Source organism: Danio rerio, chromosome 5 (assembly GCF_052040795.2).
Source record: "Danio rerio strain M-AB ecotype USA chromosome 5, GRCz13ab, whole genome shotgun sequence".
Lineage (NCBI taxonomy): Eukaryota > Metazoa > Chordata > Actinopteri > Cypriniformes > Danionidae > Danio > Danio rerio.
In genome coordinates this window covers 52,836,048-52,848,727 of record NC_141025.1, presented here as the reverse complement: position 1 = coordinate 52,848,727, position 12,680 = coordinate 52,836,048, and the positions used below count along the sequence as shown (strand labels likewise).

Below are 12,680 nucleotides of genomic sequence, written 5' to 3'. Positions count from 1 at the left end.
ATAATTTCAAGGTGACGATCTGCTGCAGTTCAAACTGAGCATCAGAATGGGAAAGAAAGGTGATTTAAGTGACTTTAAAATTGGCATGATTGTTTGTGCCAGACAGGCTCGTCTGAGTATTTCAGAAACTGCTAATCTACTGGGATTTTCATACACAACCATATCTAGGGTAAACAGTGAATGGTCTAAAAAATAAAAAATATCCAGTGAGCGGCCATTCTGTGGTTGACACCTGCAAGAAAGATTTAAGATCTCAAAAAGCGTACACAGCGGCCTCTGGTAAATTCACTAAAACAAAAACTGCAAAAAAAAAACAAAAAAAACAAAACAAAACACAGTCTTCAAAAATGTACTTGACAGTCTCCAGAAATGTATATAGAGGTTTGTTTTTTAGAATGAGCCTGGGTTGTATTTTGCTCTCTCCAGAAATGTATATAGGGGTACGTAATCAAAATGAGCCTGGGTTGACAAATGTACATGAAATCTTATTTAATTTGTATGATTAAGCTGACAAGGCTTTAGAAATCACTCAAGCTATTAGCAAATGGAGAAAAATAAGTAATATAGTAAATTGTGGGGTATATACTGAGTTCATCTTTTTTTTCCAACCCCCCAAAATACATAACCTGTCACCTTTGGCCAGTGGCACTATGCGGTCCACAATCTGTGCTTCCCTCTTGCTTTTAAGAGCCAATGGTTTTATTTATGAGTTTCTTATGGTTGCTGTCAAGTCACATTGAGTCCACAGGAAGGCAGTGTAAATAATAGAAATTCCCAGAAGAAATTTTCTGAAGTGGCCTTCTTTTCTCTCTTATCTGCCGCGTGAAATAAAGGCAAAACTCAGGACTGAACATTTTTTTTTTATGCTGATTTACAATGACATGAGTATAACATTTGTTGACACACACTTAGCAAAGGAATAAACATTTAAGCTTATATTGCCAACAAATCTAGAAGCATGCAAAAAAATACTAAATATAAAACAACTAGACTGCTTTATGATTTCAGAAATCTCCAGCAACTGAGCTGAACCAGGAGTGAGTTAAACTGGCAATGGTGACTTTCAGTCGATCAATCACAGAACTTCTCTTGATGATTCTACAAAGCCAGTTTTGATAGAACCAGATCAATACGCTTCCATCAGATAGTCCAGGGCTTGAGTGATGCTGTGTTGTATTTATAGCATGTGACTTGTATTGTTAAAGTAGAGTAATAGTAGGTAAAGTAGGTAATCTCACCACAAGTAATTTTGTCCATATTTGTAGAATATTATCTTAATAATCTACAAAAGAGAAATAAATTATGAATTATTCTGAAGAAAAAAGTCATATCGTTGTGTTGGTATTTTGTGTAACCTTGCTTATGGGAAAAAAGTCTTGGATTCGAGGTGTTGCTGTTGTTTTTATTGTTTTACTTAAGTGTATGTAGTATTATTACTGACCATGTGCAAACCCCCGTTTTAAGAAGAGTGAAGCACTATACAATTCTAATGAAATCTTGGAATCCACTCATAAAAAATGCACTTACTTTTGATTAAATAAATAAAAACATATATGGCTGTGCACCTTCATCAAACTGCAATATAGACTAAAGTCTGTAAATTTTAAACCACCAAAAGACTTTGGAAGATTTTGCTTGTCTCTGGCAATTATAGCATGTTTAGTTTACTCCACAGTGTTTTTTAGGATTTGAGGTCTTACTTTTAAGAGATGAACTTTATCTCCAGAGCAGTTTACTTCTAGAGCATTTTATTATTATATTTTAGAAAAATAACTGCCATGTTGTGACAAAAAAAACTAGATCTAGTAATAATAATAATAATAATAATAATAATAATAATAATATATTTTATTTATAACGCACTTTTCTAAGAAAGTAAAAACAACAAAGCACAGTACACAATATAAAATACAATAAAAACACAGTAAGAATAAAAGATATCACAGATTAAAAACAGTCCTAAAAAAAATGAGTTTTAAGTAACTTTTTAAAAGCGTCCAATGATCCAGCATTCCTAATGTTAGTGGGAAGAGCATTCCACAGTTTGGGGGCACGGAAAGAGAATGCCCTACTTCCCATGGTGCTGAGTTTGCAGCGAGGCTGAAACAGCATAGGACTTGAGGCAGAGCGTAGACAGCGAGAGGTAGAGGAAATGGATATGAGGAGGTCACAAATGTAACCTGGAGCAGAACCTTGAACCGCTTTATATGTTAAAATCAATGTCTTAAAGGGCCATGAAACCCTTGTTTCAGCAGGGTGTTTTCACACCTTTACTTTGGAAAAAGTCAGAAAAGTGGGCGTGTCCAGCTCTGTTTAGGGGGGAGTGTCGGAGAAAGAAAAGAGGCATGGTGTGGGAGTGTCTATTTGGGCACGCGCTGACTTTCAGAGTCACACACACACACACACACACACACACACACACACACACACACACACACACACACACACACACACACACACACACACACACACACACACACACACACACACAGGGGAGAGAGTGATGGTGTTTACATGGACATCTGTAGTCGAATTATTTGGCAAATTATTAAATGGTGGACTTTAACTGCAGTTTGGCTCTTTCATTCAGGGAATTCATTCATGTCCCTCGCGACAAACGAGATATTTGATTCGAGAAACTGCTCTAAGCGTGTATTTTTCATGCAATGATTGATACCGCACGGCGAATGATAGAAAAAAAAACCCTCAGCATTTCCCGGAAACTTAGATACACACGTCAGGTAGCATCAGAAAGCCGCGTGTGTTATACGAATTTGCTTGAAATAACGCAAAAACAACCAATTTACACTTTTTAGTGAAATATATGTGTCCTAATAGTGTTTTTAGCAGTGTGGGACACATATACGACTGTCAACAGCTCAAAAAATGTGTTTTGGTGTTTCGTGACCCTTTAAAATCATGCGAGACTTGACAGGCAGCCAGTGAAGCTGTTGGGGTATGGGAGTGATATGTGACCGAGACGATATATGTGTCAACACATGTGAAGCACATTTTTGGATGTATTGTAAAATCTTGAGAGAATTTGCTGGTAACCCTCCAAACAGAGAATTGCAAAAATCCTACCGAGACGTGATAAAAGCATGGATGAGTCTTTCAGCATCAGGCCTCGAGAGGAAAGGACGTAAGTGGGCTATATTACGAAGATAATAAAAGGCCCTTTTAGTGCCATGTTTAAAATGAGGCTTCAGACTAAGCTGAGAGTCAAAGAGAGCACCAAGATTACGTACCTGCGGAGATGGTGATAAGACAGACCCATCAACCGTTAACTCAAATTCACTACACCTCTTGACGTTAGAAGGAGTGCCAACCAATAAAATCTCTGTTTTTCGAACTATTCAGTTTAAGATAATTATGTTGCATCAAAGCTTTAATTTCAGTTAAGCAAGCGTTAAGCGATGACATTGATGCAGATGAATTGGGAGATTTGTTAATATAGATTTGTGTGTCATCGGCATAACAATGATATCTAATCCTAAATTTTTGCAGGATTTGACCAAGAGGCAGCATATAAATACTAAAGAGAAGTGGACCAAGTACTGACCCTTGGGGGACACCATGACATAAAGGAACAGTATGCGATCTGTGACCCCCCATATAGATAAACTGTGAACGTTCAGAAAGATAGGATTTAAACCAATTTAGCACAATTCCATCCACGGAATCCAACATTATGCTGTGAGAAATTATATCAAAAGCTGCGGTTAAGTCTAAAAGCACTACAATACCACAAGTCCCCGAATCAGCAATCAGTAGAAGGTCATTTATAACCCTAACCAAAGCAGTTTCTGTGCTATGTCTTGACCTAAAACCCGACAGAAATACATCAAACAAAGCGTTTGCTTGCAGGTGTTCTTGCAGTTGCCCCACGACCACCCGCTCAAGAACCTTCGCCAGAAAAGGTAGATTAGAAATCGGCCGATAATTAGTCAGATCAGAGGAGTCACTGCCAGGCTTTTTTAAAATCAGTGTAACAGCAGCAGTTTTCAGTGCAGTTTCAATAAAACCAGTGCTAAGTGAAGCATTCACAATAGTGGTAATGTGAGGCACAAACACTGAGAGACAGTTCTTCAGAACAGAAGTTGGGAAAGGAACAAGAACACAAGATGAAGAGTTCAGTGACATAATAGTTTTCGCAATACAATCATAATCAGCAATGTTAAAAGTCGAGAAGCCGGAGGCAGGAAGAACAGAGGGTGTGAGCTCAACATATGTGGAATCAAGATCACCAGCAATGGAAGAGAAAATAAGGATAGAACGTAAGGATAGAAATAATGAAATATCCCATTTAGAGGTAAACAAGGGATTGAGTGTTAACTGGTTTTAGTTAAAACACTTTGTTTGACCATTTAAAGAGCCTCTATTATACATTACAAAAGGTAATATTTTGGTTTTGGGGGTCTCAAACAACAGTCTGATATGCATGCAAGGTAAAAAAAAAAACAGTTTCATGGTCTTATAATATGCATTTATGTTTACCTAATTGTCCCAATGACTCTTATATAGTTTGTTCAGTGATTTGTTTGTTCCCAAACCCCTTTTTAGTGTGATGCTAATCTTGTAGTAGTCAGAGTGCAGAGTATACATGTGAGCAAAATGCAGTAGTGCATTAAAGGGCACCTTTGGTGAAAAATGTACTTGTCAAGCTGTTTGGACAGACAAATGTGTAGGTGTAGTGTATTGATCGTCATATTAGGGTGATATAAACACACCCAGATTTTATTTATTTTTTTTCATTTAACCACATAAAAACGGTGGACCAATTGGAGCGGTTTTCAGACTGACTGCAACCTGACGTAGAAGTGCGGTCGCCCGGCCCACTGAATTAATTGACAGCTGCATATTAACATGTCTCAGTAGTAACGCGTATAATCATATCAACAAGACAGGACGTGCGCAAAGCAACCAGGAATAAAAGGTCTGTTCAGTTTGCTAAAATCATCAACAATCATCAAATGTGATCAAGAGTGAGTTTTATAAGTTTAAAATGTTTTAAAACAGTGCATATGTGTAATGAAAAACAGTGATTAACTTCAGCTTTACTTCATCAGCACAGCCGCGTGTCCGAACAATTGTGAAAGAAGATGCTTCAATCCCGGTTTGTGGACGTTAAATCGAGTTTATTTTGTACATTAACATAACAGATATCCATACAGCAGTGGATATAAACTTGTATCCTGTCACATTTGCGGTCAAAAAGAGTGCAAAGCTAAACGTGCACGCTGTCTATGTGTGTGTGTCCGCGCTGTGTGTGTTTGTCCATGCTGTGTGTGTGTGTATCTGTGTGTGTGCTTGAATTTTGTAACGACATTGTGTGTAACTTATTGTTGCAACTTCAAAACAAATGAATGAAATACATATTGGTAAAGTTCTTACTGTAGTATTTCTCTCAAACGATACATTCAATTTTCTTCATGTCTGTCTGTTGTCTGAAGCAGCCGAGGGAGGAGATTAAGGCACACTGACAGGCACGTTGGAATGGTGGGCGGGGAGGACTAGCCTTAAAGGCGCAGTATGAAAAAAAAAAAAAAACGCTACTTGATGCTAAACTCATAAAAGGTATAATAAAAAATCGGATGGGTGTTTTGAGCTAAAACTTTACAGACAATAAAATAAAACAGACAAAAATAAATAAATCTTTAAAAAGGGGTAACCTAGGTGCTTTTTAATGCAATGCATTTAAACATCAGCATTTTGCTCTATTCTTAACCATAAGTAATAACAAAGACACACATTCAGGATTAATCTACACAGTGGCAAAAGTTGAACTATTTTGAAACTTGAAAACTGCAAAATTTGAGATTGGTAAATGAAGATTGGTAAAACGTTACCTGGTCTGACGAGTCTCCATTTCTGCGGTAATGTTTGAATGGTAGGGTCAGAATTTGTGATCAACAACATGAAAGCATGGATACATCTTGCCTTGTATCAACGGTTCAGGCTGGTGGTGGTGGTGGTGTAAAGGTGTGGGGATTTTTTCTTGCCACACTTTGGCCTCATTAGTACCAATATGACTACAATGTACCTTCTTCTGATGGTTGGCTCCAGCAGGATAATGCAACATATCATAAAGTGCAAATCATCTCAGACTGGTTTCTCAAATGGCCTCCATAGTCACCAGATATCAATCCAATTGAGCATCATCATGGATATCCAGCCAACTAATCTGCAGCAACAGCATGATGCTGTCATGTTAATATGGACCAAAAGCTCTATGAATCTATTGTATGCCACAAAGGATTAAGGCAGTTCCGAAGGCAAAATGTGGTCCAACACGGTACTAGTAAGTTGTACCTAATAAAGTGGCTGGTGAGAGTAATTAAAACATAATAAAAAGTTAATAATGGCTTTTAAACCATGCCTTAGTAAATCTCATTTAACTGCTGATGTTTTGACTTACCTTGTCATTTATGCCGTAATGTCTCAGCTATCACATCTCACAGAAGATGTTGATTTGCCTACGGATTACGAGTCATGCTTTTGTCCTTACTGGCAATACATGTCCTATTTTTATCTAGCTTTACCTCTGCTTGTCTAAGGAACAGGGTAGAAAATATCTTCCTTAAACTGCACTGTTAGACCTTACCGGGTTTTTTTACAGTAGAACACTGGCAACACTGTTGCCAGCCACTCACTGTAAAAGTTCGGTTACAGTAAGTAACTGGCAATGGTGTTGCCAGTTAATTACTGTAACTGAACCATTACAGTGAGTGGCTGGCAACAGTGTTGCCAGTTATTTACTGTAACTGAACCATTACAGTGAGTGGCTGGCAACAGTGTTGCCAGTTATTTACTGTAACTGAACCGATACAGTGAGTAGCTAGCAACAGTGTTGCCAGTTAATTACTGTAATAGAGCAGCAGTGGTAACTAACTGGAAACTGTACAGTTAATTACTGTATTGTAGTGTTACAAATCACAGCATTATACTGCATACACATTAATAGTATGTCATATATAGTTATAGTAGCGTTACTAAAAATAATCAGTTTTCTTAGCTGTTATTAAAAAATAGAAGGCATAACATTTTTCAGACAAATTTATTTTATTGTTTTGGCACCAAACAAATAAATAACAGAAAAAGTATAACAAAATTAAGAAATCAGCAGATATAAATATTGTCTTGCATATTACAGGTCTGCACAGTAAGGCTGCGGTCACATTAACGTTTGAGTATGCAAAATTCTGTCATACTGCACTGCGAAGTGGAATTAAACAAAGCGAGTAGTGGAATTAAACAAAATAATTAGAGATTGAAAAAGCAAGCCAGAGAGGTCATGTTTTGATCTTTGATTGGTCTCTCAAGCAATCACATGATGTAATTTCGCATGTCAGCGTTCTCCAAGCTTGATCTTTCCAATGCTGTGAATTATGAAATTTGTCACATGAGCTATCATTCCAGGGGCCTGTTTCAGAAAGGAGGTTAACTGAAAACTCAGAGTATTTTAACCCTGAAATGAGAGAAACTCTGGGTTTTCCGTTTCAAAATGGCAGGTTTGTTAAACTCGAGAAAGCAGGGTAAGTCAAGCCTGTTTCTGAAAGAGAGGTAACTTTAACTCAGAGTCAGTTACTGTGGTAACTTACTCTGTGAATCTAACCTGGTCAGAAGCAGGTTTTATTCTCTAAACTCAGAGTTTCTGTCGGTCTCCTCCCCTTTTTTAAAGATGAAGCGGTATTTCTCGCCTTAGCCTTACGTTTCCACCCACCTATTTTTATGCTTATTTTGGATACGTGCATAAAAACGATTGATAAAAACGTCATGATGCACATAACTTTTTAAAATATGCATAAAAAACGCGCATAACTGAGTAGGATAAACTTTTATTTGATAGAAAATTTGCGCATAAACGACGATGGAAACACTTTTACTGAACAAATTACAGCATGTACATTAAAAAAAAAGATCATGATCATATGATAATGAAAATGTGTGTAAATGAACAACCCAGCAGGCTGAGCACACTGTAACACGTCTTAAATATTGTTTTAGTCATTCTAAAATGCCTTAACTGTTTCAGTATTAGTGTATATTATTAATTACCTCCGAGCGTCTGGTGCGTGTCAAGAGTCTCCGCGTCTCATGGCTTCAGACGCCCCCACGTGTTTATTGTGTTTCAGCGTTGTCTTCTGACATCGAGGCGCAAGTACATTAATTAGGCTAAATAAAGAATTAATTGACGCAGCTTCTTCTACCACAGTAAATTCTGCTTTTACTGTTGATATTTGGTGCCAGTTTAATCAGGAAGTGACGATTTTTTTTCTCTTTGACTCGTTGGATGGAATTTTATTCGGATCTTTTATGCAATATTCCAGTTTTGCACATACATTTATGTAATATATTTGGATGGAAACATAGCTATTGCCTACATTTTAGTCACACACAGAAGAACTGTACGAGAATGGCTTATCCTTTTTTTTTATAAATAATTAAATTAAATTCACCTTCGATATGCACTGTAACTAGATTAATGGGATTATTATTCTTTCTAAAAATAATTTTTAGTACTGCTTACCTTCTAAATGTTATATTAACCTATATCACTTGATCAATAAAAAGGCAGACACACAAGTGCACTGTTAAATCATTTAAAACTAATAAATGTATAAAAAAAAAGTTCAGAAAAAAATATATAAACGTCACAAATTACATTACTTATTTTATTATACTTAAATATTTAAGTTCTTAAAAAGTGAAATTAGGCATTAACTTGAGCAGCTGTTTTCCACGCTAACTGTCTCTTCTTCACTGATGGCTGCTTCTTTTCAAATATATAAGCTCATATTTGCTATAACTTTGCATGAGAACATCAAGTTCAGCCGGAGAAAGAAATGGTGATCTCTTTTATAAGATATTGCCATAGTCACTCGTAATGTCTGCGCTCCATTGATAATGCCTTTTTAAAGTCACGGTGTGCGCGCTTAACTCTGAGTTGGTCTACTCGAAGTTGATTGACCCAACTCAGATCAGCTATTCTGAAACCGAAAACTCTGAGTTTTTAATCTCTCGGTAAATCAACTCAGAGTTCAAGTTTAAACTCTGAGTTGTTTGAACCTCCTTACTGAAACAGGCCCCTGGTCTGCAGTACTCACATGCGTATGAATGGAAGTCTATAGGGAGAAAAGTGCAGTGTGACCGGGACTTTAAGCTGTAACTCTAATTAAACACACCTGATCAAACTAATTAAGCATTGTTAGAAATCTACAGGTAATGTTGAAGCAGGGTGGGTACTAAACTCTGCTGCGCTGCAGTTCTCCAGGAACTTGGAGTTTGACCCCCATGGTATATAGCAGGGGTGCTCAATCCTGTTCCTGGATATCTACCTTCCTGCAGATTTCAGTTGCTACCCATATCAAACACACCTGCCTGTAATTATCAAGTGGTGTTCATGTCCTAATTAATTGGTTTAGGTGTGTTTGATATGGATAGCAACTGAAATCTGCAGGAAGGTAGATCAGCAAATAAACAGCAAAAAACATAACATAATTATTTTACATTTTTAAAGTTTTAAATAATTAAAAACTGTGTCAAATCTCAATAAAAAGTTTAAAATAATTATAAAAAATAAAAATAAAGTTGGCAACACTGAAAAACCAAAGGATCCAATCTTTTATTGTTATAATTATCTCATGACAACAAACTTTTTTATTGTTTGTAATATAAATTCATAAGTGGAAACACTGCTCGGAAAAACACTTAGCAACAAACTCACAACCTGGGACCGGACAGTGGAGCTTTTGTGTGTGGATGGCTATGTGTATCATGTTTTTGTGATTCCCTGTGATAATGTGCACATGTTCCCTTACTGAGATGATGGAATTTAATTTTGGCTTAGTTGCCAGAAAGATACATACAACTGTTAGCATCTGTACAGTATGGCAGTGTGCAATATAAAATAAATACATATTCTTAAACAAAAGTAATATAAGAAGTTATATGAGGAGAGGCTAACTAGCTAACAATGTAGCTTTCAAGTACACAGTTCAAGATAACAACAATATAACTTAAAGGGGTGGTCCACTACGATATTATATTTTAAACTTCAGTTGATGTGTAATGTAGCTGTGTGAACATAAACAGCATCTCTGAATGTAAAATATTCAAAGTTTAATGCAAAGGGAGACCTTGATTTGTACAGAGTTAGCTTAGCAACGCCTACAATTAACGAATTTTGGGGACTACAAAAAATACTTCCGCCCCCTGTGAGATCACAAAAGTTCGTTATTGCGCATCCCACACTGCGCAGGTAAAGGCCGTGGCCAGAGGCGCTGTAACGTTACTGCAGAGAGAGAAATGCCATCCTGCTGTTTCCACAGAGCTGTTCTGTTTCTGTTGTTGGGCTTCCAAATGACACGACCCAAACACAGAAGTGCTTACAGTTCAATATTAATTATGTTCCAGAGAACTATAAAATACATAGCAAGCATGATTTGACAAAACACAGCTTCCAGAATCTCTCCCAGTTCAGTGCTGGATTCAGTTAAAATCTCCTCAAAGATGGAGCAAGGAGACGCTGTGAACTCTGAGTCATGACCTGTAAGTGTTTTTATTTGTTAAAATTGATCATGACATGTACAGTGTCTAACTTTAACGGTGTGTTGTAGCAAAGATGTAAACAACGGGAAATTATGGTAACCGCTAACAACTTAGCTAACGTTACAAATCTATATTTATCAAACGGCTGTAAACGCACACACACACATACACATACACGCACTCTTGGCCAGCACCTGCGTCTCTCTGTGGGAGACGGCAGAGTTTCTCTCTATAGGCAGCTTTGCTATGCGTTTTACAACTCGGACAATAAAGTCGCAAAAGATATGTGAACGATTCATGTTACTTACACAGGCATATTCCGCATATGCATGAAAGACGTCCTGTAACGCGTTGATTTAAAAAAAATACAGCAATGATTTCCCAACTGGAGTGTAACATCAAAAACAAATCAATCCAGGCTCACAAAGGTCTCATCTCACATCTTGTGCTTTATTCTGTCACCATAGAAAATAACTTAATCCGAGCATGAGAGAAAAAGAACAATAAAAATCTCTCCCGCGCACATGCGCTTCTCGTGTTACAGATACTTCATCGTATACACGCATAAACACACTAAAAGGCACAGAAACAGTTAAAGGAGCCGCATCCCATTTTCACTCGTTACAGACACGTGTTGACTGACTGACTGACTGACTGTTTACACAAAACGCGCGTGCTTGTCAGGGCGTGACGTGGAGCCGATCGGCGAATCACAGCATATTATGATGATGACCAATCAGAGTCACTTGAGGGTGGGCCTTTTAGAGAAACTAGGAAATATGACAGTCGTTTTCATGTTAGCTGAGTAGCTGTGTATAATCAAAGTGAGATTTATGAAAAAATAACACGATTTCCTTCAAGTTAAACATGAGCACACATTTCTTTGCATCTTATTAACACAATTAAGCCTTAAAAATAACATTCTGGACCACCCCTTTAAAACACAGCCTTATTTTAGAAACCCTCAAAAACATTTGAACACATTTTACTTACTCATTGTAGATTCTTATTTAAAGCCTAATACATATCAGACTCTACATCTGAATTGATGGAAAGAGAATAGAGCACACTCAGCAGTAAACAAATCAAACACCTGGCTCCCTTAAAGGGCCAGCATTTTCTGAAAACTCTTTCTAACACCTTTGTGTTTAGAACAAGACAGACAGCCTGTGGGAGTGTGTGGTGATGCCTAAATCATTATTTTCTGCCTTTAAAATACAAGTCTCTATAAATAGCAACATAAACCGTCAGAGAAGATGGGACAGTAATGGTTGAACATTTGCTATTTATTGTCAGTTACTTTCTGTAATGAGTACATAAATTAAATTACTGGAATTTATTCTTTGCACTACACAATTTCATACAAAGTCTACTCCTTTTACAGTAAAATAATATGTGTTAATAAATAATAAATGTTTCCTTTTACTACAGCAAAACACTGGCTATTTTACAGTTCTTTACAGCACAATCTACAGAGTAAGAGTGCAGTTATACTAATTAAACACACCTGATCAAACTAAATCTAAAGGTAGTGTGTTGAAGCAGGGCTGGAACTAAATTCTGCTGGGCTGCAGCCCTTCAGGAGTTCGACATCCCGTGTACCTAGCATATTTTCAAAGGAATTGCCTACATTTATTACAATCATGCACATATCATTGAGTAAAAACAATAAAAATATAAAAACTTTATCCAAAGCAAATAAATAAATAATCTGATCCTCATGTTGTTCCAAACCTGTAGTAATAATAATAATAAAAAAAAAACAAATAACCTGATTAATACATTTATTTAGGAAAGTCTTTATACTATACTGTTAATGCCATTTTTACCTACTTCATTTGAAGTTTTCCAAACAAATTAATTGAGTCTCTGCAAAAATGTATGTACATGCTGTTTAAGATATTTTTTTTAAATAACACATTTTTATTTAGCAAAATACTAATATTCAGCTTAAAGTGCAATTTAAAAGCTTAACTTAGGCTAAACTAGGCTAATTATATTAATTATAGAAAAGTAAACTAAGTTATAAAAATGATTGTGATAATTTGGTTGCTCTGTGAGAATATTTTTGCCTTTAAATGCATCTCGTTGATATCTTTACCTTTTAATTAGCTCTGTGACTTTGACAT

At 36.6% G+C, this 12,680-nt stretch overlaps 1 long non-coding RNA gene across 1 annotated transcript; it reads right to left on the bottom strand.

The window, feature by feature from the left end:
- Window positions 1–6,588: 6,588 nt before the first annotated feature.
- Window positions 6,589–12,292, bottom strand: LOC147844365 (uncharacterized). The gene is made up of 3 exons (XR_015491735.1): window positions 11,484–12,292; window positions 9,099–10,018; window positions 6,589–7,423 (listed from the first exon to the last, which is right to left on the bottom strand). It is a non-coding gene; the product is annotated as an uncharacterized LOC147844365 (long non-coding RNA).
- Between the last annotated feature and the right edge of the window lie 388 nt (window positions 12,293–12,680).